Genomic DNA, 9,053 nt, shown 5'->3' with positions numbered 1-9,053 from the left:
TCCCTTTCCCAGGTGCAGTCTCCTTTTTGGTCCTCCATACTTAACAAGCTGACAATGTTTTACACTTTCACAGGTTTACACTGTTTTACAAACTATGAAGGCAGCTTCATGTATGCCATACCACTTGCTTCCCATCAATTTGGAATCATTGGCAGAGGGTAGTCAACTATAGTCTCACGTTCACTGAACACTTGATTAGGAACACCTGTCCACCTTAAAGTTAAGTTCACTCACGGTGCGTGTGTGTGTGTGTGTGTGTGTGTGTGTGTGTATGTATATTCTGTTATTGCCTGACAGATAATAATGATTCATTAAAGGTGACTTACTATACTATTCACTGTACATTGGTGTATTCTGTTAGGATAATATATTATTCAAGGTCCTATTGTTTATTTGACTAGCACCAGCTGCTTGTTTTGAAACCTATCAGTTTTTCTATTTTAATATGCACTTATCAGTATTTGTACCCTACGAGCTCACATGACCATTGTGATAGCATGGGAATTAGAGAGTTACTGTCTGGGAAGAAGTGTCTGATGGCCTTGAAGCCAGGTGCAGGATCATCTCTCCTTTTTCAGTTCTCACACGTCAAACACAGACAACAATTGTATAGTTTTGAAACATTCTGATCAAAGGTCATGGGCAGATATGGTTCTATCATGATTCATCATAGTGGCCAAATTAGGCGTAGGTGACGGTCCCTGGGATTTTGGGAAAGTATATACTGTATATGGCCACATACACGTCGACACAGTTTGTCACAGCACCTTTATTGAACTAGACATCACAGATGACGGTGGGCTTATTGTATTTTGACTTGTGAATCAGTCGATACAGCCGCCATACCATGACCTGACCAGCAGATGGCATTATGGAGCTGCTGAATCGACTGCATCGATAGATCGACACTTTTTCCAACACAATGTGTTCGTTTCCCCCATCACTAGTTGTAATGGGCTGAAGCGCTAACAAGCTGCTAGATGTTAATTAGGACTTGATAGTCTTCAGGTGTGGGAGCCAGGCTGCATGTAGCCTTTATAAACCTCACAGACTCAGGGGAAGGTATTCACTCTTGAGGAGCAGAAGTCGGATCATGTATGCTGTGACGGTATTGCTGAGCTTTGCGCTCAATTTCTGGATCCTCACAGGTTTGTGTGTAATAATTAAACTTGATGGTTTTCCATGCTACATTTGGGTGAAATGGCACTTCTGTCTTGTTACTTAATCATTGAAACATTTCCATTTTTATGTGAAGGCTATTATTTTATGAGATTGGTCAGGTGTGTGACATCAACTTCTTCTTACGCTATTTCCCCATAGTGTCTTGTTCTCCTGTCGGAAACTCTTTTTTTCCAAATGAAATCCCTCGGGAGGGATCATTCAGAGGTAAGGAACGTATTTGTTATCCTCTGATGCTTTAGTTACATTTTGAGTTCTTAAAGCCACAATTCCTGAAGCTGTTTTGGGATATTATATGTTTGTTATAACCATTGATTCTGAAGCAATATGCGTCATTTAAGCAATAGCTCACGACAGGCCGTGGTATATGCTTATTATATCACAGCTAAGTGGCGTTGTTCGGCCCGACGCGAAGCGGAGGCAACCCCCTTAGCTGTGATATAATAAGCATATCACTGGCCTGAAGTGAGCTATTGCTTTTATAAAACGGTTACCAACACTGTCAATATGAATTAGAAAAGCACACTCAAATTCAAATAGTTTTTATTCGTAATTAATCATCTTAAATAGTTCCCCTCAAATAAAATAGTTCCTCTTATTGCAGTTGGTCGCTAAGCAACAACACTAACATTCTTTTTCATTAGCCTGGGCTACTAGCATTGTAGATTTCATAGGAATTTAGCATTTGTATGTATGGTATGTGTTTGATATTTTGTAACGGATTTGGAACGCTGACAAGTGCTGTAGTGGACGCAGGCAGGGTACTCCGAAAACGTGTTGACACATTTTCAAACAGGCTTTATTTTGATAAACAGACCACATATTGGGAATCTACATGGTTACTTTGCGTAGATTTTTTTTTTTTTTTTTTTTAAGTTGATAAAATGTCCTTGAGATTGAATTAAAAGTCTGTTATATTTGGAATGTTGACCGTGAAACAGGCGCATTCGTTTCGAACTGTGATGAGGCTCTACTAATCGTAGCTGTGGTATACGCTCAATATAACACGGCTATGAACCAATCAGATTGCTTGATTTCACCCATCCGTTTTATAAGATATATATTGAGCGGTTTTACCCCGGCATAACCCATAATGTGTAGAACTTCTACTGGCAGTGTTTAAACAATCGGAATGTAGGCTAACCAAACACAGTACAATATTGACTCATGTTCAACATTCTGTCCAGACATGACATTTAGATTGACTATGGAGTGTGGATTTAATTTACTTTTCCTAATTAGTAAAACACTTGTTACAAACTGTGTTGCTTTTCAGGACTGCAGGATTTGATTGGTTTCAATGGTATTCAGTAAAGTGAATGAACTTGTGACATGGCTGTTAGATTCTAGAAGTCTTGTTGGATGACACTGAGCGCTGTGTTCCCCATATGTTCTAGCACTACTCTCTCACGATGACTCTGGAGAGCTGCTTCAGCCTGTGGACGGGCCCAACGTGACTTTGGACGGGGACGACGAGACTTTGGACGGGGCCGACGCGACTTTGGACGGGGCCGACGCGACTTTGGACGGGGCCGACGTGACTTCGGACGGTGCCGACGTGACTTTGGACGGGGCCGACGTGACTTTGGACGGGGCCGACGTGACTTTGGACGGGGCCGACGTGACTTTGGACGGTCCCAACGTGACTTTGGACGGTCCCAACGTGACTTTGGACGGTCCCAACGTGACTTTGGACGGTCCCAACGTGACTTTGGACGGTCCCAACGTGACTTTGGACGGTCCCAACGTGACTTTGGAGGGTCCCAACGTGACTTTGGAGGGTCCCAACGTGACTTTGGACGGTCCCAACGTGACTTTGGACGGTCCCAACGTGACTTTGGACGGTCCCAACGTGACTTTGGACGGTCCCAACGTGACTTTGGACGGGCCCAACGTGACTTTGGACGGGCCCAACGTGACTTACGACGGGCCCAACGTGACTTACGACGGGCCCAACGTGACTTCTGACGGGCCCAACGTGACTTCTGACGGGCCCAACGTGACTTCTGACGGGCCCAACGTGACTTTGGAAGAGGCCAACGTGACTGCTGAAGTTGAGGCCCCCTCTACTGCAACGACCAATAGCAACCTGCTGGTGGACAACCTCACAGTGTTGGTGTCCGGGGGCAACCTGACAGTGGGCGTCCGACGAGGGTAAGGCCTGTTTTGATCTACTTTTAAGTCAATTTGTAATCTTATTCCTGAGTTCTCAAATTAACTTTACGTTTGTCTTGATTACTGTCGTCATTCTCTTTTTAGATGAACGGAACTGAGATCTCAGAAGTGTATCTGGTGTTTTATTTATTGTGAATAAAATATTTTACTGAACACATTGAGCCTTTGGATGGTTCCTTACCTTCAATGTCTATGGGCCAGGAGAAAATGTAATTCATGGTTGAGTTGTTTAAATATTGGCTAACATTTGCCAAACAATGGGAGGTTTGGGTCTAACCCCCTTATGATATCCACCTGGTTTCATCAGTCTTGGCTTTATGCTTGGCTTCAGAACCAGCATACCTTTTGACTCCATCTTCTGCATGTTGCTAAATGAGTTCTAACTAGTTAGGTATACCAAGAGTAAGAAACTATGCGGTCTAATTGAGCTAAATCTACGTTCCGATGGCTGAACCTCACAGTACGCAGGCTGCTTTGAACAACAACCTGTCAATGAACAATGCAGAAGACCGTTTCAGTCTATGCATGTTTGTGGGTAGATGCTTAAGTTGGATACTTTACTGACCCTTACCTAAGTTTAACCCTGAAGCCTTGTCCTTGTGGTGGACTGAGGTTTTATGCAACTATGTTTTATTCAACACATAAATCCTGTAATAATCTGCCCAACATATTCCTACCACTACGTGAAGCTCACACTAACTGACATTCAGAGAACCAGTTCCAGGCAAAAGGTGCAAACATCTAGCTAGCAGGCTATAGAGCAGGTGCCCTGTTAAAACCCCTGAATATTAGGGACAGGTCCACCATGGACCAATCCACCCTTACATTACAGTTTTTCTCAATTGCTAAAACACATTTCGCAAAACTCTAAACACAACACTTCTCTAAAACTACATAAGCAAAACCACACCTTCTCTCTTCAAAACCCAAACTTTTACACCAAAACAGCTGCTCAAAGCCTGCAAAAATGTAAACACTATAAGCATCATTACAGACTACAACAAAACAACTGAAAACACAATGTTCAGTGTGTGAGGATGTTCTTTTTTTTCACTACTGCCAAAGCACATTTTTAGAAACCTTACAGTATCTGTTCTCAGAATATATCACTGTGTAGAGTATTGGGCATTCATAGATGTGTGTTTCATATGAACAGTATGTAAATCTACAGAAAATACAGTATGTATGTTACGGTACATGTGGGAATACGTACATGTGGGAAAATTAGGGTTAGGTGCTTGGGTGACTTGGTACATGCTGGCATGCCTAACCCTAACCTTAACCCTAGCACCCTAGCACCTAACCCTAGTTTTCCCACATGTACCGTATTCCCACATGTACCGTAACATGTACACTACTGTACTGTATCACAACTCAATGCAAACACTACAGAGGATCCATTACACACAACAACTCACTGAAAACAATATTCAGGGTGTGATGTTTTTTTATTTTATTTATGGAACTATAACACACACACACCACAATCATTTGCAACAAGTGGCAACACATTTTGAGTCGTTATGTTTAATGAATGAAGCTAGGTGAGTTCATTGTGTTCACATTTTGCTGACTTGTGGCAAGCATTTTGCATCACATGAGCTTTAATTTTTTTTGCGACTTGTGTTTTAGCAAGACAGAATGTGTTTAGATTTATGAGAAAAGGAGGATTGTGTTTTGTGAATTGTGTCTTCATGTGAAATGTGTTTATGGTTTTGGCAAATGGGAGCTAGTTTTATTAAATGTGTTTAGAGAACTGGTCATTTGGTTTAGAGAATTGGCTTTTGTGTTTTAGCAATTGGGAAAAACTGTAATTAGGCCCCTATACTTTCTTCTATTTACCTGTTTCTTTTTATTATTACTACTCGATCTTTGTTGAAGTTTGTAAAGCGTCTGTCTAGAAAAGCGCTATATGTCTAATGTATTATTAATAGAATGCTGATTGATGTACATCTGTTTCTGCATTGAATATTATTGGCCTGTAGCATCCAATAGTAGCTGGCATTCAATAGTGTTGCTGTGTTTTGTGACTGTCAGCCCATATGGAATGATGAACCTTGATGACTGTTTTAGCCCCTATTGGATGGAATACCGCATTCATGATTTGCTTTGGTATAATCTGACATTGGATGGTGTCAAAAATGGGTCATGTCTATGTATAAAATAAATGGATACATAGCATGTGTTATGATCTAATCACATCAAAAAATAAGACATTTGTTTAGATTCTGGTCGTCATGCTGATTATCCTTTCTATGACCAGGATAGGATAGGAGGAGAGAGCAGAGGAGATGAGGATCTGTCCAGGGTGATCCTATCCTGAATTGCTTTGAAATACTCTGACAAAATCTGTCCGAGTTGTCTGATCCTGGATCGCAAAAAATGGGATTTCAAAATCGGATCTGATTGAGATGAAAGGTTTTGAACTACTGGGCCCATGTGATTAAACTGTTAACTGGGTCTTTTTTTTTTTATACGTCTTTTCCGTCCCCAGTACAAATCATGTTGTATTTTGTCTAAATTTGGACATACTAATTCCATTAGGTTTTTCATGTATAGTCAATTGTTATTTATTATGAATACAATGATATGGGCTTCTAAGTTGTTTTCTACATTTTAAAAGCTTTGGTTAAAGATGTAAATGGTATTTTGCATGGGATTTGGGATGTCCCCAGTGTTGTTCATTCAACTTCAATCCAAAAAATAACTATTAAAAACATATACATTTCCAAATGTTGTTATTATTTCATTTTCCTGATCTATTGAAATCAAATCGTTTTTATCCATTTTTTTTTAATTTTGTACAAAAAATTAAGGTATGCTTGTCCCTGCGCTGTCCACCCTGTTATGCTGTGTTAATGTCCCTTTTAAAAGAAGGTGGTGACTGATGTCATGAGGTGACATCACATCAGTGGAGGGGATTTCAAATGTTGTAAGCCTTTACCATCTGATTTTTATGTTTTTATCCAGTGAGTTTAATGTGGTTGACCATAACGTGTCCACCCTGTTATGCCTAAATATTGAGGAGATCAATCAAATTGAAAAATTTCAAAAAAAAGTATTTAGTGCAAATTAGATTCCTCATCAAGTATTCATGGTCATTCTAGGCATTATGCTAACGCAGGCTAAAGGCTAACTTTAACTCAATGTCCACCCTGTTAGTGTCCACCCGACAAAACAGAGATAATTGTATTCGGTGCACCTGACAAAAGATCGAAAGTCAGTGCAAAACTTGATTCTCTCTCTCTTCACACTAAAAAACAGGTCAGAAATCTTGGTGTCATTCTAGACTCCGATCTAAACTTCAACAGCCACATAAACTAAATAACTAAATCAGCCTACTATCACCTGAAAAACACAACAAGAATGAGAGGTTTCATGTCCAAGCAAGACCTTGAAAAACTCATCCATGCATTTGTTTCGAGTAGACTTGATTATTGTAATGGCCTATCTAAATGAGCTGTTCGTAAATTGCAGCTCATCCAAAACGCCGCTGCTAGGGTCCTAACAAAAACAAAGAAATTTGAACACATTACACCTCAGACCTCAGAGGGGACCTCAGAGGGTTATGACAGTGAGTTCATGTTCTCACATTTTTTGGGGTAACTAACTTTAACTTAAATATTACATTTTCTTCTTACTAACAATATTTTGTAATGCTGTGGGACCTTTAAACAGTCGAAACACTGCTTTGGCTTTATTTCAACTCACATTTCTGCAAAATGAAAATAGCAGTGAAGTAGTTGTGAAAAGCACATTTCCTGGTCAATCCAGGACAGCACTTGCTCACAAACGGTCATAGGAGGACACTGGAACATTTGGTATCAACAGAATGTAAAAGAAAAAGTCCAAGTAGTAGTAGTTGGGTCATTTTTTTATACGGTGCCATTTGGACTTCATAAATTGTTGATTTATCTATATTTTAATGTTCTATTATATAAAGGACATATCTAGCTTGCTGAAAAACACAGTGGTCGAGCTCAGGCACCTAAATTGTATTTTATTTAGAATACCCTCTGTAGTTGAATAGGGCGAGTGTCTCCAGAACAGAGTGGACACATAACAGAGTGGACACATAACAGGGTGGACATTTTGAGTTAAAGTTAGCCTTTAGCCTGCCTGTGTTAGCATAATGCCTAGAATGACCATGAATACTTGATGAGGAATCTAATTTGCACTAAATACTTTTTTTGAAATTATTCAATTTGATTGATCTCCTCAATATTTAGGCATAACAGGGTGGACACGTTATGGTCAACCACATTAAACTCACTGGATAAAAACATAAAAATCAGATGGTAAAAGAGGTACAAAATCACACAGCTTACAACATTTGAAATCCCCTCCACTGATGTGATGTCACCTCATGAGTGATGTGATTGAGAAATATGTTTTTCTTTTAAAAGGGACATTAACACAGCATAACAGGGTGCACAGTGATCGCAGGGACAAGCATACAACCTTAATGTTTTGTACAAAATAAAAAAAAATGGATAAAAACTATTTGATTTCAATAGATCAGGAAAATGAAATAATAATAACATATTTGGAAATGTATATGTTTTTAATAGTTATTTTTTGGATTGAAGTTGAATGAACAACACTGGGGACATCCCAAATCCCATGCAAAATCCCATTTACATCTTTAACCAAAGCTTTTAAGATGTAGAAAACAACTTAGAAGCCCATATCATTGTATTCATAATAAATAACAATTGACTATACATGAAAAACCTAATGGAATTAGTATGTCCAAATTTAGACAAAATACAACATGATTTGTACTGGGGACGGAAAAGGCACCGTATAAACAAAATGACCCAGTTAACAGTTTAATCACATGGACCCAGTAGTTCAAAACCTTTCATCTCAATCAGATCCGATTTTGAAATCCCATTTTTTGCGATCCAGGATCAGACAACTCGGACAGATTTTGTCAGAGTATTTCAAAGCAATTCAGGATAGGATCACCCTGGACAGATCCTCATCTCCTCTGCTCTCTCCTCCTATCCTATCCTGGTCATAGAAAGGATAATCAGCATGACGACCAGAATCTAAACAAATGTCTTATTTTTTGATGTGATTAGATCATAACACATGCTATGTATCCATTTATTTTATACATAGACATGACCCATTTTTGACACCATCCAATGTCAGATTATACCAAAGCAAATCATGAATGCGGTATTCCATCCAATAGGGGCTAAAACAGTCATCAAGGTTCATCATTCCATATGGGCTGACAGTCACAAAACACAGCAACACTATTGAATGCCAGCTACTATTGGATGCTACAGGCCAATAATATTCAATGCAGAAACAGATGTACATCAATCAGCATTCTATTAATAATACATTAGACATACTGTATATAGCGCTTTTCTAGACACAGACGCTTTACAAACTTCAACAAAGATCGAGTAGTAATAATAAAAAGAAACAGGTAAATAGAAGTATAGGGGCCTAATTACAGTTTTCCCAATTGCTAAAACACAAAAGCCAATTCTCTAAACCAAATGACCAGTTCTCTAAACACATTTAATAAAACTAGCTCCCATTTGCCAAAACCATAAACACATGACACAATTCACAAAACACAATCCTCCTTTTCTCATAAATCTAAACACATTTTGTCTTGCTAAAACACAAGTTGCAAAAAACTCTGCTCAAATTCTCAAATTAAAGCTCATGTGATG

The sequence above is a fragment of the Nansenia antarctica genome (assembly GCF_963989245.1).
Source record: "Nansenia antarctica genome assembly, chromosome: 3".
NCBI classification, from domain to species: domain Eukaryota; kingdom Metazoa; phylum Chordata; class Actinopteri; order Argentiniformes; family Microstomatidae; genus Nansenia; species Nansenia antarctica.
This window is presented reverse-complemented; position numbering follows the sequence as displayed.